We start from the raw sequence: 24,317 nt of genomic DNA on the forward strand, positions 1-24,317 counted from the left end.
TCCTTTTGTTTCTCCTGCTTCTGCCTCTTCCCTCCCACCCCGCTCCTTTTTCCAAAGGCTCAACGACATCAAATGGCTCAAGCGACAGCGACAGTGAGGGCGGCCCACGATAAGTTCAATTATAAATGATGATGGGCTCACCCAGCTGGGGCCAGGATGCCAGCTGCAACAGCCAGGCTGCCTCTTCCAGACCAGTGCCTTCCAGTCCGAAACCACCTTTACAGTGTCATGGGCACCTGGCTGGTCTGCCTGAAAAGTGTATGCTTTGCCCTCGGTCCCACCTGCCCAGATCGGGGTGGGAGGGATCCTGTGGTACCTGAGAGCTACGGGTTGTCTGCGATTCTCATTGTTAGTCTAAACTTGCAAACAGGCTTCCCTGGTGGCTCAGATGGTAAAGAATCTGCCCGCAATGCAGGAGACCTAGGTTTGATTCCTGGGTTGGGAAGAGTCCCTGGAGAAGGGAATGACTACCCACTCCAGTATTCTTGCCTGGAGAATCCCATGGACAGAGGAGCCTGGCAGGCTATAGCCCATGGGGTTGCAAAGAGTCAGACACGACTGAAGTGACTCAGCAAGCAAACTTGCAAAAGGCCTTTGCTCCAGCGGGAAATCAACTTGGCTGGAACGGTTTGGTGCTTTGCCTAACAGCCTGCGACAGGGGCATCAATTTTCATCCTTTTGCTTTTGTTTCTTCAGCCTCCCCAGCCTCCCCTGCCCCATCGTCATCAACTCTAGGTAGAAAGCAGCAAAAGTTGTGTGAGCACTGAGGATGCTTTTCAGTAGGATGGTATTTACAAAGGTGGCCACACCTGAGACCCTCACCTCACTTGTGATGAGCAGGTAGGAGGAGGAGCAGTTCTGGTCCCCGTTTAACAGGGAAGGGTACTCTCTGTCTCAGCAGCTTGGTGAGGTGACTGCAGACACTAAACTCTGCTGAGCCTGTTGGTGACAGCGGGGAATGCAATCCATCTTCTGTCTCTGGAGATCTTTTTCTCAAACTTCAATGACTGGGGGAGGAAATGAGGGTGTGTGTGTGTGTGTGTGTGTGTGTGTGTGTGTGTGTGTGTGTGTGTGTTGTGTCCTCGGAGAGGCTAGAGATCATGGTGACTTTGCTCTGGGGACATGGTGATCAGGGCATTTGCCACCCAGAACCATCTCCTTTTACCCATATCCTGCCCACTCTGAACCTGGCAGAAATCCCCATTTTGTTCTTCCCTCCTTCCTTCTCCTGGTAGTCTCAGTCTGAGTCCAAAGGACAAGTAATTTTCCAAGAGGGTGGGAGTCTTCAGAGGTATTGGAAGAAGCATTGCTGCAGGCACCTCTGGGGGATTGGAAGGAGCCAACAGCATAGGGATGTTTCCTTCCTTCAGTGAATAGTTATTGAGGACCTAACCACCTGCCAAGATGCTTCTAGGTGCTGAGGATACAATAGAAAACAAAACAGTCAAAACTTCCTGCCTTCATGGAATGTGCACTCTTGTGAAGGATCCTGGCAATGAACTAGATGAATTAGTACTGCAATTAAAGTGGAAGTGTTAGTCACTCAGTCATGTCCGATGACTCTTTGTGACCCCATTGACTGTAGCCCACCAGGCTTCTCTGTCCATGGACTTCTTCAGGCAAGAATAATGGAGTGGGTTGCCATTCCCTTCTCTAGGGAATCCTTCCGACCCAGGAACTGAACCCGGCTCTCCCACACTGCAGGCAGATTCTGTACCATCTGAGCCACCAGGGAAGATGATGATAAAAGGTCTTGTTGTTCAGTTGCCCAGCTGTGTCCAACTCTTTGCAGCCCCATGGATTGCAGCATGCCAGGCTTCTCTGGCCCTCACCATCTCCCGAAGTTCACCCAAGTTCATGTCCATTGCATTGGTGATGTTATCCAGCCATCTCATCCTCTGACGCCCTCTTCTCCTTCTGCCCTCAATCTTTCCCAGCATCACGGTCTTTTCCAGTGAGTCAACTGTTTGCATCAGATGACCAAAATACTGGAATTTCAGCTTCAGATAAAAGGTGAGATGATGTAAAACGGGGAAAAGGAGTGGGGAGTGTTGGGGTGACTGGATATTTAGAGAGAGGCACTAAGAAAGTGCACTCACTCACTGAGAAAGTAATGTTGAAATTCAGGCCTGAGAGAGTGAGATGTGAACACATCTAAGGAAAATGTTTTGTAGGACTTCCCTAGTGGTCCAGTGATTGAGATTCTGCTCCCAGTGCAGGGGCCTGGGTTCAGTCCTGGTCAAGGAACTTGATCCCACATGCTGCAGCTAAGACCCTGCAAAGCCAAGTAATTTTTTTTTTTTAAAAAGAGCCCTTGGCTGAAAAAAGAAAGACAGAAAATGTTCTGGGCAGGGGAAACAGCAAGTGCAAAGACCCTGAGGACCAAAGGGCTTCTTCTGTGTTTGGAGAGTGAGAAGGAGATGCTGTGAACTCCGTCAGAGCAGGTAAGAGGCAGTGCTTGCGGGGAGTTCAGAAAGGTTATGGGTCGGAGGGGTGAGATTACTCAGGGTGTTTATGTGGGAGCTTTAGCTTTTACCCTGAGGGAGCTGGGAGCCTTGGCAAGCTCTGAGGAGAGGGCTGTCAGGAGCTGACCTGTCCTTTCAGTAGCAAGTGCTTGTCCTGTCTTGCCAGGGCTATTCTGGGGACTGCTCCCCTCCCCAGCCTTCCAGTTTACTGCTCACTGCTCATGAGCTGGAAGAGGCTCGGCCAGACTGGAGGGAAAGCTGGGACCCTTTTTGCTCCAGAGGAAGGCAAAGAGAGAGGAACAGTGTGGATCAGACATGGGGACTCTGCTTGCTGGGTACTTCTGGGGCTTTTGGAGTGACCAGAGTGTTTGCTGCTCTAAGGTCCATTTGGTGTTCTAAGGATTCTGGGAGTTTGGGGGCCGGGACGGCTTCAGACTGGGGGCCTTCTCTCCACATGTCTGTGTGCGCATCCCTCCTCTCTATTTTCCCACTCTTCAGGGCATCCGGCTTCCACCCTTCCCGTGGGCTCTCTAATGACTGTGAGATGAGGTACTGCACACAGCAGAGAAGCCAGCAGTGTGGGCAGGTCTGAAGATGCTGGATTTCTCACCTCTCCCGCCTGCTCCCCCTCTTGCTGCCACTTCCCCCCTCCCCTCTTCTCACCCCTTTGCAGAAGAAAACGACAATGCATGTGTGAAGATTGCTTCCTGGCTGGAGACGCTCCGGTCTCCTCCCTTCCCAACTCAGAAGCAACAGCCTTCCTTTCCCCATTCTGCTTTGGGCATCTCAGCACCGCCATCCCTTCTCGTCTCTTGTCCTCCTGCCCTTCTGTGCACAGGCGGGATTCCCTGGGCTGCTAAACGGGGAGAGGGTGCAGTGGGATGTATGATTCAAGATGCAGCTCTTGAGTGGGGGGTGCTGTGGAAACCATACCAGTGCATCCAGTTTCCTTGAGATACCCTGATAATAGAGGATCCTGGGCTTGTAGGCAAGTATAGAGATTGTTTGCATTTCAGAACCCCAAAGCCAGTGAAATGGAAGATATCAACTTACATTTACACACATGGCTGAGTTGCCCCTCTGTCTAGGTAGGAGAAAAGGTGAAGCCCTCGGTTTCCTGCTGGTCCTTCCAGCATCTTTCTCTCCCAGGGACCTTCTGTTGCAGTCCTCAGATACAGGGCTCCCCCTCCCTCTCTCAGAAGGAGGCCAGACAGCAAGGAAGAGTGGACTGAGCAGCCTCCTTCCAGTGCAGGGTGGAGTTTGTTTGCCCAGTGTGAATTGCCTCTTCTTTTTGAGAGAGAGCAAGAAGAAGAGAGAAAATGAAACACTTTTGCCACCTCCTCATTAGCTCCAAGTCCCAGGTGAACTGGGAGCTCACAGCTCCTTTTGTATGGCTGGCGGCCTGTAGCGTCTCCATGGTGATGCCTTGAGGCTTCTCAGAGCTGGGGACCAGCCTCCCTCAGCGGCGCTCCCCAAGGTGCTAGTATCAGAGATGCGTGGGGAGAGGGATCCCGTGGGATCAAAGGAGGTCTAGATGGGGTTGGCCTGGACACTGGGTACGTGTATTCTTGACCCTCAGCTTCTTTAAGACCAGTAGTAGCTTTGGAACCTGGGATCCAATCAAGGAACACACCTGGATTGTCACATTCAAGGTCTCCTAGAATCTGGTTTCATGCTCCCCATGTAGGTTCATCCCCTATGACTCCTCTACACAGAATTGGTATATGAGCCTAGTCTGGTCTCCTCACTCCCCACTCCCCCTGGAAAAACCGGTATTTATTCCCACCTCTGAGCATTATCTCCAGCTGTGCCTCTTGTCCAGGACCTTTCTCTTCCTTGGTAATTTTATGACTTGGTTCCAGAGTCACCTTCTCTGGGAAGCCTTCCCTGATGCAAACCTCAACCCCCAGGGCTCTCCCCTTCTTCTAAATCCAGACACCTACTGCCTCTCTGGGTCTAGCTTGCTCCTAGGAACACATTGTGGCTTGTGTTGTTAATCACTTTGCATGTGAGGGGCAGGGAGGGCGGTGGGGGAGGAACAGTCCAGCCTCTGACAGTCCTGGGCTTGAATCCTGCTTCTGTCTCTTGCTGATTTTCTCCCATTGAACAAATGTCACTTCCTAGCCGTCTCACAGGGCTGCTAAGCAACCTGTGAGCCTCGGTTTCTTCACCTGCAAACTGGGGATGCTTGTAACTCTTTATAAACTTGTGAGGATGAAATGAGTTAAATGAAGTGCTGGTATAGAGAGTAGCAGGCATGGCCGCTCCCCGCTGCCTCTCTCCCACCACTGTTTTAGATACTGCTGTTTGCTTCCTAGTTCAGTTCAGTTGCTCAGTCATGTCCGACTCTGCGACCCCATGGACTGCAGCATGCCAGGCCTCCCTGTCCATCACCAACTCCCAGAGCCTACTCAAACTCATGTCCATTGAGCCAGTGATGCCATCCAACCATCTCATCCTCTGTTGTCCCCTTCTTCACTTCCCAGAAGCCTGTATTTTCTCCAGCAGTGCTTTGCACACACATATAATTCATCATTGGTTTCTTGTACTGATTTGCTTGATTTTTCTCCTGGGGAGTTTGCAGGCAATGGGCTTTGTCTGATATGTCCATCACTATCTCCCTGTGCTTAGCATGGAATCTGGACAGTGTAGGGCTCCAGAAACATCTGCTGACTGACCATCTGCACATGGACCACAGCCCCTCCATCTGAGACTGCTGGTTTCTAGACTGCAGTCACCCTTTCACTTCTTTGAACCTCCATTCGGTCTTGTAATAAGTGACTCGTTAGAGAGTGATCCTTTCCTTGAGTTGATTTCTTATTTTACATTAGAATATAGTTGATGTGCAAAGTTGTGTTAGTTTCAAGGGTACAGTGAGGTCAACGTTCTGGAGTAACCTGTTGGTCCTTGGTTTTGCATCATACCACGCAGGAATGAGTGAGTGCAGAGCTACACTCGGGTGACTTCTAGGGACCGAAAAGGGACCCTCTTTTGCAGAGTGGCTTAGGGAAAATCTCCAGTTTGGGAGAAAGGGTGACCGAGCAAGTCCTTTTGTGCTCCTCCTAGTCCTGGAATTGATGGGCCCCAGAAACAGGAAGGGCTTTATTCCAGAATACACCAGTCAGCCCCAGAGGGACCACATTCTTGGTGCCAGGTGGAGGAGAAGGAGCTTTGTTCTCCAGGAGAGCTGGGTGAGCCCGGTGACTGGCTGGAGTTCATTCCCATGAGCACTGCTAAAGTTGGGACAAACTCGATTTTAAGTTAAGTGGAAATATTTTTATTTGAGCTAATGTACATTGGATCTGGTAAACAGACAGAGTATATTACTGCACGCTCTGGAAATGTGCAGTCCGATCAGCAAACAGATTAGTTTTAAGTGAAAAGACACTGGCAGACGCTTAAATTCATTGACTTGTTGAGAACGTCTAGATTTGGATACAAATGCACTGGAACGCTAGATCAGTTTGGTGTCTCAGCCCATCCGCACGGAGAAGCTATTGATTTTAGTTGATATGCATTGATTCCCAGAAAACAGGACGGCTTTTGAAAATGAACTTCCAGTAATTTCAGGGAGAAGCTGGCACGTTCGTCTCCACGCGAGGCTGACTTGTTTTGTTAAACGTGTCTCTACGCCTCGAAAGAATGGAGCAGCAGACAAATATCTTCGTATGAATTAAAATGCATTGATTCTTGGAGGGAAATGATGGTCTCTGTTAAAAGCTTTTTGGAGATGTTAGCATGCAAGAGTTTGAATAAAGCCTTTGTTCGGCGCCCTTTACTCTCTGCCTTCGGCTCTCCCCCAACTGGTGGCAGTTTGCAGAGCCCATCTGAAGTTGGAGGTGGTGGTGGGTGGGTGGGATGGGGAGTGGAGCAGGGAACCCATTGCCCTGCCAATGCATTGCATCGAGTGGGAGAGTAAAACTGCTCCTCTCCAGGGAAGAGAACCTTGAAAGGGTTCAATGTGGTTGCTTTCAAAACCAGACAAAGACAGATAAGATCAGGTGTCCAGGTAGGGGCAGAGAGAAAGGAAAACAAAGTTTCCATTGATAAAGAAAATAGCAACGGAAAGGAGGGGCCCTGGGGTCCGGTGTGAGATGCAGAAATGAGGGGGAGTGTGTGCCGTTTGGGTCTCTTGGTCAATGGCCTCTCTGTGCTGAAGGGAGATGACTCGATGATAATGGTTGAAATCGTGCAGGAGTGAGTTATCTCACTTTCTTACCTTCTGAATGAGTTGGACGTGAACCAGAGGCATAATTTAGGCATTTCTCACCCTCATTAATGAATAGCTCCCATGGGGTATGTAGACAGCATGGCTGGAAAAATGATTCCAGAAGCCAGGAAGGAAGCAATTGGCCTGGAACTTATTTTTCATGTATTGAGACTCACTGGATCTTTCTAGATCAAAGCCTCTTAGGTTCACTTGGAGGGTTGATCATGAAGTTAACTCCTCATTAGTAACTCCTACCTTCTCAGCCCTCAGATCCACCCGGGGTGGGTGATTAAATCCATTTGGGGAGAGGGAGGGTGTTTGTTGGCAATGGGGGAGAGAGGATGCTGACCAGTTGCCCAGGTAACGCTGCCCCTGGCAGTGAAACCTCCTCCACCAGTGACAGGAGGGAAGGCTGCCAGGACTTAGTGGAGGGTCACTTGTGAAGTCTCCTCTCTTCACCTGCGGTTGCAGCTCTTCCAAGTCCAGGGTCATGGTCTGCATCCACTTAACCCAGAGAGCAGTTCTCTCTCTTTCACTCCCTTCTGCTCCTCTCCACACTGCTTTAGAGAGGTGATTGCCTAGCCTTGGATGCATAGGATCAAAGCACTGGGAGGGATTTAATGAATCCTTCCATCCAGCCCCACCCTGATGCTTCTTCATTTGCCTCTACAGTGATCTATGCCAAATGTAGTTGCAAGTTGAGTAACTCATGGACTGTTTGTCATCTCTCAGGAGTCTTTTGCCATTAGATAGTTCTAGTCAAGTCAGAGTGCCCCTGCCCCTTGCCTGCTGGCTCCAAGTCCAAGCCTAAATGAGCCTCAGCCCTGTGGTCCCAGTCCGTCCTCTGGGTTAGCGCAGAAATAGTCTCCTTCTCCTCCGTGACTGTCTCTAGACATTTGAAGACCATTAGGATGTCTACACTCCCTGAGGCTTCCCTCCTCCAGGCAAAACACTGTAGGTTCTTTAGCTATTTTTCATATACTGTAGTTTCCTCCCCTATGTGAAGACCAGCTACATACTTTGCCTGGGTCTCCAATGCAAAGTAAAAATGGAGGGCCCTTTGTTCAAGAATGACTAAGAATTTCAAGATGGTGACAGCAGGCGGAGTTAAAACAAGCTCAGGGTTATATCCCCATGAAGCCAGCCCAAAACATATGGTACCTCTTTTTCCAGATATCAGTCTGCAGTGTCCTTCTAAGCAATGTTCTAGGACTAGACTATTCAGGGCAGAAGCATAGTAACTATCCCTTTTTTCCTAGATGTATCCTCCAGTGTTGTTGAAGCAATTGATTGATCACATTAGCTTTATTGGCAGTCAGAGCATACAGATGAGTCATACTCAGCTCAATGTCCACTCTAATCTCTAGGTTTGAATCCTATCTGTAGCAGCTGAGCCATCTTCTTCCCACTCATGGGCAGTAGCAAGAATCCAGAGTGATGAATTTTGCTTTGCCCACACAGGGTCCTTCCCAGTTGAGTTGAGTTCAGTTCAGTTGCTCAGTCGTGTCCGACTCTTTTGCAACCCCATGGACTGCAGCATGCCAGACCTTCCTGTCCATCACCAACTCCTGGAGCTTACTCAAACTCATGTCCATTGAGTGAGTGATGCCATGCAACCATCTCATCCTCTGTCGTCCCCTTCTCCTCCCGCCTTCAATCTTTCCCAGCATCAGAGTCTTTTCAAATGAGTCATCTCTTTGCATCAGGTGGCCAAATTATTGGAGTTTTAGCTTCAGCATCAGTCCTTCCAATGAATATCCAGGACTGATTTCTTTTAGGATGGTCTTGTTGGATCTCCTTGCTGTCCAAGGGACTCTCAAGAGTCTTTTCCAACACCACAGTTCAAAAGCATAAATTTTTCGGTGCTCAGCTTTCTTTATAGTCCAACTCTCACATCCATACCTGACTACTAGAAAAACCATAGCTTTGACTAGATGAACCTTTGTTGCCAAAGTAATGTCTCTGCTTTTTAATATGCCGTCTAGGTTGGTCATAACTTTCCTTCCAAGGAGAAAGCATCTTTTAATTTCATGGCTGCAGTCACCATCTGCAGTGATTTTTGGAGCCCCCCAAAATAAAGTCTGTCACTGTTTCCACTGTTTCCCATCTATTTGCCATGAAGTGATGGGGCCAGATGCCATGATCTTAGTTTTCTGAATGTTGAGTTTTAAGCCAACTTTTTCACTCTCCTCTTTCACTTTCATCAAGAGGCTTTTTAGCTCTTCTTCACTTTCTGCCATAAGGGTGGTGTCATCTGCATATCTGAGGTTATTGATATTCCTCCTGGCAATCTTGATTCCAGCTTGTGCTTCATCCAGCCCAGCATTTCTCATGATGTACTCTGCATATAAGTTAAATAAGTATCTTTCCCTGTGCTTGAATATGGGCATTGTCCTTTAGGCAGTTTATTTATTTACTGGTTCAATCCACAGAGGAATATTTACTGAGGGCCCGCTATGTGCTTAGTACAGTGATAGGAGTCAGAATACAGTATTTTACACTCCATATATTTTTTAAAGAATTGAAGTGTAGTTGATTTACAGTGTTTTAGGTGTATAGCAAAATGATTTCGTTAAACATGTCTATATCCCTATTTCTTTTCAGGCAGGATACAGTATTGGCTAAAATTTTACCCTGGCCTTAAAAGAGTTTTAATTTTGAGGAGAAAATATATTTAAGCAATAATTACATGAAAATGTACTGTTTTTTTTTTCAATAGAGATGTATACAGGCATGGAAAAGATGGCAAATTGCTCTACTTAGGAAGTTGTGAAAGGCTTCAAAGATGAGGAAGTATTTGAGTTGACTCTGGAAGGATGACTAGAAGTTTGACACATGGGAGGGGGAAGAAGGGAAGCCCAGTTTCTGATAGCCTGACTTCCTCCCCTGTGAATTCCCAATTCATTTCTTCTGGCCATTCTTCTGGGGCAGCACTAAGGAGTTTGGCCCTGGGGGCACCCCACAGATTTCCACAGCCTATTTCATTTCCAGAGACTTTCAATCAGACCCCACCTCCTTGATGAGAAGACACTGCTGAAGTTTTTGCTGCAGTTTTAATTTCTTGACATCATCTGAGTGCGTTGGGAAAAATGAGATCTAATAATGAATGATTACAACTCTCAAGTTAAGTCTAGTTGGTTGACTAATCAATTTGGTTAAGTGAAAATCCATAGCAAATGAGTCGACCGCGGTATGACATTTCTCCATCCAATTTAAATTAAAATCACCAACCATAATAATTTCACAATTACTCAGGGAGGGCACACTGGAGACTTGACCCCCGGAGCAGAGAAATTGCAAATGCCACGAAGAGTGGGCTGAGAGTGGGGCGATGATGGAGTTGCTTGAGATGAACTCTGCCTGAACTGCTCAGCCTCATCAGCATCGGGGGTGGGGCGGGGGTGTCTGCAAACGCTGCTGATCAGCAGTTCCATATTCTTGGGTGCAGCCCTGCTTCTCTCCCTGGGGAGGCAGGAATTTCTATCTTGGTCAAAAAGCCCACGAGGGCTCCAACAGGAGAGCAGGGTCTCTCATCCAGATAAGAGGGTGGGGGACGAGGTGGATGTTACTCTTTCTATTTCAAATTCTCCCAAATTTGGATGATTAATTCTTGGGCAGTGGATGCCATATCTATTTATCTTGAATTGAGTGCCAAGTGTGTGTTACAGTGAATTAATTGTTTTTTGATAATAAGGTTGATCATGACAGAGCAAAGGAAAAAGTTACATTTGCTCTAGTTTCACAGATGTTTTTTAAATGTCCCCTTTATACCAGGCACGGTATCAGGCATCAGGGAGAAAGAGATGAATCAAATATACTGCCCTGCTTTCAAGGGTATTACACAGCCCCTCTTGTGTGGCCTGAGCGATAAACACTTAATGAGAGGTGGAAAGTCATTGACAAGGTAAAACTTGAAGGATAAGAATGATTTTGATCAGGGAGTTTCATACAAAAGTTTTGTGTGCCAGTTACCTTATTAAAAGACATTTAATAGCAGTACTGCCTCAAGAAATTGATGTGAGATGAATGATGTGACAGATGCTGCTAACGGTCCCTCAGTCACTTTTCTCTCCTTCTTGTACAACAAATGCTAGCATGTGAGATGAGTACAATTGTGTGGTAGTTTGAACATTCCTTGGCATTGCCTTTCTTTTGGATTGGAATGAAAACTGACCTTTTCCAGCCCTGTGGCCACTGCTGATTTTTTCAAATTTGCTGTCATATTGAGTGCAGCACTTTCACAGCATCATCTTTTACGACTTGAAATAGCTCAGCAGGAATTCCATTGCCTCCATTCCATCACCTCCACTAGTTTTGTTTGTAGTGATGCTTCCTAAGGCCCACTTGACTTTAAATTCCAGGATGTCTGGCTCTAGGTGAGTGATCACACCATCATGGTTATCTGGGTCATGAAGATCTTTTTTGTATAGTTCTTCTGTGTGTTTTTGCCATCTCTTCTTATCTTCTGCTTCTGTTAGGTCCATACTATTTCTGTCCTTTATCATGCTCATCTTTGTGTGAAATGTTCCCTTGGTATCTCTAATTTTCTTGAAGAGATCTCTAGTCTTTCCCATTCTATTGTTTTCCTCTATTTTTTTGCCTTGATCACTGAGAAAGGCTTTCTTATCTCTCCTTGTTATTCTTTGGAACTCTGCATTCAGATGGATATATCTTTCCTTTTATCCTTTGCCTTTAGCTTCCCTTCTTTTTCAACTATTTGTAAGGCCTCCTCAGACAACCATTTTGTCTTTTAGCATTTCTCTTTTGGGGGGATGGTTTCCGATCACTGCCTCCTATACAATGTTACAAACCTCCGTCCACAGTTCTTCAGGCACTCTGTCTATCAGATTTAATCCCTTGAATCTACTTGTCACTTCCACTGTATAATTGTAAGGGATTTGATTTAGGACATACCTGAATGGCCTAATGGTTTTCCCTACTTTCTTCAATTTAAGTCTAAACTTTTCAGTAAGAAGTTCATGATCTGAGCTCCTGGTCTTGTTTTTTGCTTCCTCCTTGAAGAAAAGCTATGGCTAACCTAGACAGCATGTTAAAAAGCAGAGACATTACCGACAAAGGTCCATATAGTCAAAGCCATGGTGTTTCCAGTAGTCATGTATGAATGTGACAGTTGGACCGTAAAGAAACCTGAGGGCCAAAGGATTGATGCTTTTGAACTGTGGTGCTGGAGATTTTGACCTGTGATGTTGGAGAAGACTCTTGAGAGTCCCTTGGACAGCAAAGGGATCAAACCTATCAATCCTAAAAGAAATCAGTCCTGAATAATCATTGGAAGGGCTGATGCTGAAGCTGAAACTCCAATATTTTGGCCATCTGATACAAAGAACTGACTCACTGGAAAAGACCCTGATGCTGGAAAAGATTGAATGCAGGAGGAGAATGAGATGACAGAGGATGAGATGGTTGGATGGTATCACTAACTCAATGGACATAACTTTGAGCAAGCTCCGGAAGTTGGTGATAGACAGGGAAGCCTGGCATGCTGTGGCTCATGGGTTCGCAAAGGGTCAGACATGACTGACTGACTGAAGAGCAGCAACAACATTTGGGAGTTGTACAGTTCAGTTCAGTTCAGTTGCTCAGTCGTATCTGACCCGTTGTGAACCCATGGACTGTAGCAAGCCTGGCTTCTCTGTCCTTCACTGTCTCCTGGAGTTTGCTCAGACTCAAGCCGTCTGGAACACATGGCTGCCTGGAATCAAGACTACATTTCCCAGCCTTCCTTGCATGACTAAGGTTCAGTTCAGTTCAGTTTAGTCACTCAGTAGCATCTGACTCTTTGCCACCCCATGGACTGCAGTACGCCAGACCTCCCTGTCCATCACCAACTCCTGGAGTCCACCCAAACCCATGTCCATTGAGTACGTGATACCATCCAACTGTCTCATCTTCTGTCATCCCCTTCTCCTGCCCTCAATCTTTCCCAGCATCAGGGTCTTTTCAAATGAGTCATCTCTTTGCATCAGGTGGCCAAAGTATTGGAGTTTCAGCCTCAATATCAGTCCTTCCAATGAACACCCAGGACTGATCTCCTTTAGGATGGACTGGTTGGATCTCCTTGCAGTCCAAGGGACTCTCAAGAGTCTTCTCCAACACCACAGTTCAAAAGCATCGATTCTTTGGCGCTCAGCTTTCTTCACAGTCCAACTCTCACATCCATACATGACCACTGGAAAAACCATAGCCTTGACTAGACAGACCTTTGTTGGCAAAGTAATGTCTCTGCTTTTTAATATGCTGTCTAGGTTGGTCATAACTTTCCTTCTAAGGAGTAAGTGTCTTTTACTTTCATGGCTACAATCACCATCTGCAGTGATTTTGGAGCCCCAAAAAATAGTCTGACACTGTTTCCACTCTTTCCCCATCTATTTGCCATGAAGTGATGGGACCCGATGCCATGATCTTAGTTTTCTGAATGTTGAGCTTTAAGCCAACTTTTTCACTCTCCTCTTTCACTTTCATTAAGAGGCTCTTTAGCTCTTCTTCATTTTCTGCCATAAGGGTGGTGTCATCTGCATATCTGAGGTTATTGATATTTCTCCCAGCAATCTTGATTCCAGCTTGTGCTTCATCCAACCCCGCATTTCTCATGATGTACTCTGCATATAAGTTAAATAAGCAGGGTGACAATATACAGCCTTGATGTACTCCTTTTCCTATTTGGAACCAGTCTGTTGTTCCATGTCCAGTTCTAACTGTTGCTTCCTGACCTGCATATAGGTTTCTCAAGAGGCAGGTCAGGTGGTCTGGTATTCCCACCTGTTTCAGAATTTTCCACAGCTTATTGTGATTCACACAGTCAAAGGCTTTGGCATAGTCAATAAAACAGAAATAGATGTTTTTCTGGAACTCTCTTGCTTTTTCCATGATCCAGTGGATGTTGGCAATTTGATCTCTGGTTCCTCTGCCTTTTCTAAAACCAGCTTGACCATCTGGAAGTCCACATTTCACGTATTGCTGAAGCCTGGCTTGGAGAATTTTGAGGATTAGTTTACTAGCGTGTGAGATGAGTGAAATTGTGCAGTAGTTTCAACATTCTTTGCATTGTCCTTCTTTGGGATTGGAATGAAAATTGATCTTTTCCAGTCCTGTGGCCACTTGGAGTGCCGAGAGGAGCTACTTCACATTCAAGGTCAGGAGGGGCGCCCTCATCCAAGGTAAGGAGCAGCCGTGAAGAGATACCCCACGTCCAAGGTAAGAGAAACCCAAGTAAGACGGTAGGTGTTGTGAGAGGGTATTAGAGGGCAGACACACTAAGACCATAATCACAGAAAACTAGCCAATCTGATCACAGGACCACAGCCTTGTCTAACTCAATGAAACTAAGCCATGCCGTGTGGGGCCACCCAAGACCGACGGGTCATGGTGGAGAGGTCTGACAGAATGTGGTCCACTGGAGATGGGACTGGCAAACCACTTCAGTGTTCTTACGTTGAGAACCCCATGAACAGTATGAAAAGGCAAAATGATAGGATACTGAAAGAGGAACTCCCCAGGTCAGTAGGTGCCCAGTATGCTACAGGAGATCAGTGGAGAAATAACTCCAGAAAGAATGAAGGGGTGGAGCCAAAGCAAAAACAATACCCTGTTGTGGATGTGACTGGTGATAGAAGCAAGGTCCAATGCTGTAAAGAGCAATACTGCATAGGAACCTGGAATGTTAGGTCCATGAATCAAGGTAAATTGGAAGTGGTCAAACAGGAGATGAAGCACTTCAGTTCAGTTCAGTTCAGTCCTGTCCAACTCTTTGCGACCCCATGAATGGCAGCACGCCAGGCCTCCCTGTCCACTTAGTGCTTAGCAAATAATAAAGGTTCAAGAACTGGTGGCTTGTGTTAGTATTTTTGGTTCTTACTCTTGTGGCTCAGCTGGTAAAGAATATGCCTGTAATTCGGGAGACCTGGGTTCGATCCCTGGGTTGAGAAGTTCCCCGGAGAAGGAAAAGGTTACCCACTCCAGTATTCTGGCCTGGAGAATTCCATGGACAGTCCATGGGGGTCACAAACAGTTGGACATGACTGAGTGACTTTCACTTCCACTTCCTTAAGGAGACAGAAGACAAAGATCCTGCCCACTGAGTTGCAAAGGAGTTGTCTTATTTCCACACAGGGGCTCTAGGTGAAGACATCTAGCATTTTTCATCATTGTCAAGGCCCAGCCTCTCCTCCCACGGTCCACCCTTCTCACCTTCTCAGCTTACCATCCCCAGCACCTCCTCCACCCCCCACACCAGACTTAAATCCTACTGTCACCAGTCCAGCCATTACTTCTAGAGAGAAGCATCAGTGGCAGCCCAGGAGAAGTATGAGCAGGGAGTCAGGTCCTGTGGATCAATTTGTAATTTTTCTTGTGGCAGTAAAAGGAGCACACGTGCTAAATTCCTGGCACGGAAGCAGCAAGGCCAAATGTCTTGGCTTGAATTATTTATCTCTGGGCGGAACTGGGGCCCCGGGGGGAGGGTAAGCCCTGGGTGCGTGTGAGTGCTCTCCAGCACAGGCTAGCTTGGTGGTTGGGAGCAGCGGTGGGCTAATGATGATATCAGCCCTGAATACCTTGCTAGAGGAGAGGGCAGGGCAGTCTGTGTGAGTGGGCAGAGGGACTGTGAGTTTCTGAGCAGATGAAAGCTAGAGTGTTATCCTTTCCCATTTCTGGGGAGTTTAGTAGAAAAATGTTGAAATTATTAACTCAGAAATAATGAGTGACCCTTTGCCTATTGTTGGGTGCATATGTTGAGAATATGTAAGTGCATATATTCTGTACCCTCGAGGGGAAGAAGGGAATGTGTGGACTTTCCTGGCTAGGGGGATGTCATGGTTACTTGAGGGAGTGAATCTGACAGACATTATTCATGCTTACCAATATTTCAAAATCTCTTCCCTTTCCATTTCGCATGAATGAGTTAATCCCTATTATGTGACCAGTTGTAGCCAGTGGAGTGTAACCAGAAAGGACCTGTGAGCATTTAAGAGTTGGTGTGCATTTCTCTCCATGTTTTTTCTCTCTCTCTCTCTCTCTCTTTAGAAAATCCTGAGGTGGTGATATCACAGCCTGGAGGAACCTACATCTGCCTGGGTCCCTGAGTGACTGTGTGGAGCAGAGTCCAATGCCCAAAAGCCTTGAGCACATAGATTGGTGAGAAATAAATCTGTTAAGTGATTGCGGTTTTGGAATTATTGGCAACAATTGATCTCATCGATCCTGATGAATGATGCCAGAATCAAACAAGTGTGCAGGTCTTTTAGCTTTAACGGAAGACCAGGGTTAGCAAACCAGAAACTGGAGTCCGAATGGGTCATTAGACCTTTATGCCTATGGCCTGGGCAGAGAAAGAAGTGACTGTGGGCTGGCTGAGTCTGAGAGTGATACTAAGAATGGCAGAATCAGCTGATGAGATCTGAGAATGTACCAGAACAGATGCTACAGTTACTCTGACATTCTGCTGTGACACAAATCATGAAGGGCAGGGTATGTTTAAGTTTGGTTCCTAAAACCAGAGGAACAATTCCAGAACATTCCTCAGAACTTGCAGACCGAAATGTGTCCCATCCCCACATTTCATATGTTGGAGTCCTAACCTCTTAACCTACAGTATTTAAAAGTAGGTAACTAATGTTAATGCTTCCCTGGTGGCTCAGCTGGTAAAGAATCCACCTGCAATGGAGGAGACCCCGGTCGAGTAGATCCCCTGGAGAAGGGAGTGGCAATCCACTCCAATATTCTTGCCTGGAGAATTCCAGGAGAGACAAACCTGGTGGGCTACAGTCCATGGAATCGCAAAGAGTTAGACATGACTGAGCGACTAACACTAGCAGTAATTAATGTTAAATGAGATCAAATGGGTGGGGCCCTAATCCAATAAAACTGGTGTAGTTATAAGAAGAGGAAGAGACCAGTGCTCTCTCTGTGTCCACAAGAACACAGAGAAAAGGCCATGCGAGGTCACAGCGAGAAGGTGGCTGTCTGCAAGTCAGAAAGAAAGCGCTCACCAGAACCCAACCCTGACGGAATTTTGATCTTGGACTTCCAGCCTCCAGAACAGTAAGAAGTAGATTTCAGTTGCTCTACCCACCCCGATCCCCAGTCTGTGCTACTCTGTTTCAGAGCCTGAGTTGACTAACACAGACCTTGGATTAGGACTTGTTTTCTCATGTTCTCTTCACCCACCCTCAAGCTTTCCAGTGGGGAACTTTGTGTATAGAGTCAGATTTTTCTAAAGTAGAGAAGAAAGAGAGGAGAGGGGAATAAAGAAAATAGTAACCCTTTCTTGTATCTTTAACAAAATGCTTTTTTTTCTATGTTATTACACTGGATTCCAATTACAGCCCTGTAGAAGAGATAATTATCCTAGACTTACAGATTTTACTCATTTGCTCAGCAACATTTTGTGAGCATCTCCTATGTGTCAGGGTGTGAGGGTAAATGTTGGGGTGCAGAGTTGAGAAGTACAGCTCCTGCTCTCAAGTGGCTGAATGAATTGAGGCTTCAGTGATAAGCTGGTAGTTTTATCTCAGAGGGCTAGTACGGATTCAGTCCTGGGCGCTTAGCCCTGTGCATGAGTTTAAAGAGCAGCAAAGCAGAGACTTAGGCTGCAACAAATGCTGATGGACTCTTGCATTCCTGGGAAAACTGTCTCCTCACTGTCCCTGGTAGGCTGAAGACTAGCATCACACGTGGGCAATGTGGCCAGATCTTGGTTGCCTGCACTCTGTTCAGCCTCCACATTGTTCTTTCCCGGCAGAACCTTTTCTTTGTCTAGGTCTCTTGTACCTATGCACCTCAGGGAAAGCTAGCTACTCCCAGACCCTGGGGGTCAGTCTTACAGGCAGCCAGGCAACTACACTCAGTCTAATTGCCATGGACTGTACAGTCCATGGGGTCGAAAAGAGTCGGACACAACTGAACGACTTTCACTTCAATCACCTTGCAGTTCTAACCAAGGAGACACGATAGAGCCTGCAGGGATTCTCACCCTGAATTGAGCACAAAAGAGGGGCATTCTATTTTTGGAGGGTTATTATGTGAGAGCATATGCTGAGAGCTGCTGCAGCCACTTTATCACCATGAGGAGATAAGCTTGAGGAGGACAACTGCCAACATGCTGGGCATGGCAGAGCAGAGAAAGGGGAAGAACCAGCTCTTGATATTGATCAACTAAATTAAGAGGACCTACTGTTATATCCCTGGTGGCTCAGCTGGTTAAGAATCCACCTGCAATGCAGGAGACCCTGGTTTGATTCCTGGGTTGGGAAGATCTGCTGGAGAAGGGATTAGCTACTCACTCCAGTATTCTGGCCTGGAGAATTCCATGGACTGTATAGTCCATGGGGTTGCAAAGAGTCAGACACGACTGAGCGACTTTCACTTTCACTTTCATTGTTATATCAGGTAATACATAGTCTCATTGTTAAGCTCTTTGGGGCTAGGCATTTTATTACTTGCAGCTAGAAGTTTTCCAACTTGTATAGGCAGAAACAGCCAGCCAGCGTGTGTACACTCAGTTGCCGCTCCCTCCACTATTGACTCAGTGTGACTTTGGGCAGGTCTCATTACCTTTCTGGGCCTGTCTTCTTATCTGTGAAATGAGGGTGGGGATAAGGATCCATTCCAAATCAAACCCTTCTGATATTACTCTGAACTCAGTACTGGCATAGGTATCCTGCAGGGGAAGGTGCAAAGAGCTAGAGTCAGACAGAAAGGCATCCGTGATATGGCTGGTGGAGGACAAGAGGAAGAGGAGGGCTCTCCTTCACTGTCTGCGGGAATGAGCATATAGCGGTGCCGCCTGTTCCGGGAAGCGTCTGGGGGACACATGGTCCCCCATCAGCCACTCAACTAACCCCTCTCTGACCTGAGTCAGAGGCAGACAGTTTGCTCCAGCCCATCATGCCCTCTGTGCTTCTCACTCTACTTGACGAAATTAGCTCTCGCTGCAGGGATGGGGGCACAGAGATCTTGTGGTGTTTCCCAAACAGAGAGGAGAGGAGGGCTTGGGAGTGCATGAGAGGCTCAGATTCTGCTGAATCAGAAGTGTCAGCATCCCTGTGAGAAACAGATATGACTTCCACCAAAATCTCATGAACTGGCCATGCTCCCTGCCTTATGTGCAGGACCACTGCTTTTCAGCTTCGTGGTGATGATAGAAGGGAGGGATTTGCAGTGATCATACTTATCAGAAAAGAACATGGAGGCGAGAGGTCTTTATATATGTGTATGTGCATATATGTGTATGCATAATTTATTTATTTATTATTTTTGGCTGCACTGGGTCTTTGTTGCTGTGCGGGCTTTTCTCTAGTTGCAGCAAGCGAGGGCTCCTCTCTAGTTGTGGTGCGCAGGCTTCTCACTGTGGTGGCTTCTATTCTTGCCAAGCACAGGCTCTAGGGTGCATGGGTTTCACGTTGTGGCCTGTGGACTCAGTAGTTGCAGTTTCTGGGCTCTTAGAGCACAGGCTCAATAGTTGTGGCACACAGACTTAGTTGCCCTGAGACATGTGGGATCTTCCTGGATCAGGGACTGAATCCGTGTCTCCTGCACTGGCAGATGGATTCTTTACTGCTGAGTCACCGGGGAAGCCCAAGGTGAGAGGTCATAATGGATATCTCACTGCTGATACGAGGAAGCTGGGACCCAAGCTTGAGTTTGTCTGATGTCATTCCTAATTTGGCCTCTGGGTGAGGCCTTAGATCACTGGGGCCAACCTACTCCTTCAGCTGGCCAGCTGGCCGGCCTGCCGTTCCACCCCAAACTGCTAATGTTCTTGCCTCTGCAGCCTCTTTCCCCTGTCAGGGAGCGGCTTCTCTCATCTGTGCCTCTTTTTGCGAAATCACACTTCTGCTCTCCTCCAGGGCCATCTCCACAGTGACCCTGGCATTTAGATGTCCTGTGACCGGTACCCTCCCCCTGTTCCCCCACCCCTACCCTGTCATGCCAAACAGAGCAAGACCTAAAAAACAAAATCTCTTTTCATTATACTTAAAGATCTTGATAGTCATTTACACTTTCACTCAATATTCATCAAACAGAATTGAGGACTTATTATGGACAGATATTGTCAAGTACTAAAGCTATCAAGAGTGAACTTGAACAGACATGGTGCCAACCTTCCCAGAGTTATGGTCAAGAGCATGTGCATGCTAAGTCGCTTCAGTTGTGTCTGACTCTGTGTGACCCTATGGACTGTACCCCACCAGGTTCCTCTGTCCATGGGATTCTCCAGGCAAGAATACTGGAGTGGGTTACCAGGCCCTTCTCCAGTGGATCTTCCCAACTCAGGGATCGAACCTGCATCTCTTATGTCTCCTGCATTGGCAGGCAGGTTCTTTACCGCTAGTGCCACCTGGGAAGCCCTACGGGCAAGTGCACTTATATCAAATCACGCCTACCCTGTATATATATCACACCTTCTCAGTACTGTGCTATCCGTGATAGGAAACCAGTTATTAGCATGTACAGGAGAATGTCTACCATTAGTAGTTGCTGCATGGAATAAATAAATTAATGAAGTGGGGTAAAGGACCATGAAGGGCCAGGTGACAGCATTTGAGCTACATTTCACGGAGGTCAGGCAGTCTGCCTTCTTTGCTACATCCTCCGATGATGCTAAATTGTCTAATAAATATATGCTTTTCCACCTGGGGGCCCTGGAGAGGGCATCTGACATGGCCACGGCCTGAGGCCAGTGCCCAGCCCAAACCTATGTTGGGTGGATGCATTATGAATGCAAGGTGTAGGAAATAGAAATTATTAAACTCACAGATAGGGACAGAAATGCCTTTGTGTGGCTGCAGAGTTGGGAAATTATGCTGAAGCAATGCATTGCAAATCAGCCCGCACCAGGCAGAGAGGGGCTTTTATTCTCCAGGTCCCGAAGTTCCTTTGGCAGCTTTTGTGTACAGCCGCGGAGGCCCTTCTGGGAGGAGAGAGAAGCTGGTAATTTTGTGGCTGATTGGCAGACTGTCCAGAGCCAATAAAGATATTTGTTTTCTTGCTGAAGTGCTCACACACCCAAATCTCAGCTCCTCAATTTTGTCTTTCTTTCTCTTCTTGTGATCCCCACCCTCTTTCCTTCATGGAGAGCAGTGAGACCTGGCTGTCTTTCCCCTTTCATGTGCCTTAGCATGGGCCTCGTGGGAATTGGGGTTCCCATGCTGGCGACCCATGAGGACAGAGGATGTTTGCCCAGGGTGTTTGGCCTCTTCCCCAGACATCCAGTTAACTTTGGCACAATCTACAGAGATTAACTGTGTCACTCTGGTGCCCTGGGTAAGTTTGATGTTTGCTGTTTTTTGTTGTTTAGTCACTAGGTCGTGTCCAACTCTTTTGCGAACCAATGGACTATAGCCCACCAGGCTTCTCTGTCCATAGGATTCTCCAGGCAAGAATACTGGAGTGGGTTGCCATTCACATTCCCACAAATCCACTAAACATCCCTGCAGCATTGGATATTGTCTGTCCATTTTAAGGATGAGGATAGATGACTTGTCCAAGGTCTCAGAGTTAGGAAATTGTGGCACTGGGATTTGAAGTTGTTTATCAAATTCCAAAGTCTGTGGTCTCGGGTTTTTTTGAGTGCCCTAGTGGTGCCTCGTTGATGAAAGATGCCCTCACTGGTGCACTGGGGACTCTTGACTGGATTCTCCAACTGGTCAATACTAAGTCACTGGGACAGCTGGAAATTTTAGCAGAAGTATCTGGTTTGAAAATTGAATGGTCCTTTGAGACTATGTAATTCATTCCCTTTCTCATCTGGATCTATTTTACAGATTATTAAGCTTAGGCCTGCAAAATTTGGGGACTGGCCCAAGGCGACTGACAGCAGACTCAGGACAAGAACCTGTCCCCTCCCTTTCAGTTCAGTGTTCTGCCCACTTTGTCTGCAGCATCAATTAGGATTAGGTTTGGCTGTAACAGATAGCACTGCAAATAGTGACTTCCCTCCTTGATATAAAATAAATCAGAAGCAAGAAAATCAGATGTAAAATCAGTCAGAAGAAAGTATGGCAGATTCACAGTGTTAATTAGGGACCAAGACTTTCTCTACTTGACGCTTTGTTACTGAGTGGCTTCTTTCCCAAGTTTACCTCATGGTCCAAAATGGCATCTTGAGCTCCAGCCATTACACCCAGTAGCTAGAAGGTGGCCTTTCCCTTTCAGGAGAATTTCTGGAAGTGTCACACAGTACTTCTGTCTCACTGGCTACTATTTACTTGATGGTCACACTAGTTAAATAGGAAGCTGGAAAATGTCATCTTTTAGCTGGGTGCCTAGTGAAAAATCAGAAAGACTTCCTGTATTCCTGAGAAAACAGGAGGGCGTGGCTATCAGGAAGCAGCTAGCAACCTTTACTACAGCAAGTAGTCTGTAAACTGGAGGCCATCACTGTACTTCCTAGTCTGTAGCTCTAGGAACCTCCCAGCTGAGAGGGAAGCTGAACCAGCAGATCTTGACTGGCAGGAAAACAAGTGGTTTTTCCTCCTTCCTCTTCCAGATAAAGCCGGGGCACTTAGCTCTGGAAGAGTTTGCATCATGAGACTTTTTAATATAATGCCACTTAGCCTAGTGCCTTTGGAACGTGTCTATTTTGGTTCACTTCAAGCCCAACATTGCTTGGGTGCCTTCCTGGATTTTGTAAGACATGAGGGTAGAGGTTGAGGATAAAGGAAGACGGGATGTATATGAGTGTGTCAAGTATGGACACATATTTTTTGAGGGGAAAGAATCTCCACTGTCATGTGTCCTGGTGGTTTCCCAATCATGTCCCAGGCTGAAAAAGCATGAAATACTGATTTTGCTTCTGTGCTGGTTCTTCAAGTAATGAGGAGTCAGGGCTGCTTCTGTGATTATCTGGAGACAGTTAGGGGCTCTTCACAGCCTAGAGACGGTTGAGTCCAACCACCTGCTTTTATGGACAAAGTTACAGGTGGCTCAGATGGTAAAGAATCTGCCCGCAATGCAGGAGACTGGGATTCAATCCCTGGGTTGGGAAGATCCCCTGGAGGAGGAAGTGGCAACCCACTCCTGTATTCTTGCTTGGAGAAGTCCATGGACAGAGAAGCCTGGTGGACTATAGTCCATGTGACCACAAAGAGTCGGACACGACTGAGTGACTAGTGTACATACCTACATACAGAGCTGTAACCAGGATCCCGCCTTTCTGACTCTTAGACTGAGACTGTTTTGCCTCTCTGAAATATACATATTTAATACACTTCTCTAGCCATTTCATGTGTTACTATTGTTTCCCCAACTAAAGACGCTGAACCCCTATTATGTTTCAAAGCACTAGGCAAGGCTTTGGTGTGAGGAGGATAAAAGGATAAATAAAACACAGTTCCTCACAAAGAATTTGCCATCTAGAGAGGACTATAGATGCATCAGCAACAAACGGTAAGGCTAGACACTGGGCTCTAAGTGTTGCCCAGATACTAAGTGATGTTGATGTGGAGGGCAGCTTGATTGGCTGGGGTGGGGGATTGTGGAAGACCCCGTGGAGGGGTCTTTGAAGAAGACAGAGATTGAGGGGAGAGGTAACCTAGATTACAGGAAGGGCACAGACAGAGCCTTAGAGTCATAACACTAGCTAAAAGCTCCCTGCCCTGGGTGTTGTCACTGGGGTTTGGAGGACTTGATAGTAGGACCCAAAGAAGGAAAGCCTAGAAGGGTCTCCTCTGCCTCCAGGGAGGAGCTCTAGTTTCAAGTAACTTGTTAGGCAACATCCTTGGTCATTTGAGTGCCTGAAATAAACCCAACACTGCCTGGGTCTTGAGCCAGAATCTCTAGGAGTGGTTCTTAGGCATCTGTCTTCTTAAGGCTCCCTGGGTGACTCAGATGTAAAATGGGACATTCAGAGTTAAGGGAGGAGGTGAGCGAGGCGCTGACCTGGGTGATGGGAGGAGTTGTGGGGTGTTAAAGGCTGAGTTCCACAGAAGAACCTCCAAGAAGAGGAGGAGGCCAGCAGACCTCAGGTTGCACTGGACTCAGCCCTTCCCCGCCCGCCCCCTGCTGATGGGGAGACAGGGACCCAGAGCAGTGGGGAGCTTTGTCCAGGCCTGCCCCCCCAGTTTGTCACAGCAGTACTGCATTTGTCCCCTGACCCCCTCTCTTGGCACCGCCAGTCCAGCCTAGAGACACCTTCATTCCCCACGTGGATGTCCACATCCTAGCCTTTAAATCGGGATCTTCGTTTGCATGTGGGGGAGAGCTGGCTGTTTCTGAGAGTGTTAATTAGGAAGTTGCCTGGTTCTCATTTTTACTTGTCTTTCATCTTGCTTCTGGGGTGTGTGTGCAGGGCTGGGACTTCATAGAGGAAGTGGTGAGTTATGGTGGGGTGGAGATTATTACTCTGCCATCCTTGTTGCCAGAGGGGATGGGAGAAAGAAGGGCAGCACTCCACAACTAATGCGATGAGAGTTGGCAGGAGGGACTGAACAGGGTCCTGCCATAGGAAGCTAGTTGAATGCAGCGAAGGATGCCCCTGGGTTAAATGGACAGATAGTGATGACCTCAGATCTGCAGTTGGTTTCTTGGCTGTGGTTTGTTCGTTGTCTTTCCTTGGGAGCTGTTGAGTTCTGACTGGTTCTACTTCTCCACATTTATAGTCCCATGGCCCCCATCCTCCTTGC

The sequence above is a fragment of the Muntiacus reevesi genome, chromosome 9 (assembly GCF_963930625.1).
Source record: "Muntiacus reevesi chromosome 9, mMunRee1.1, whole genome shotgun sequence".
NCBI lineage: Eukaryota > Metazoa > Chordata > Mammalia > Artiodactyla > Cervidae > Muntiacus > Muntiacus reevesi.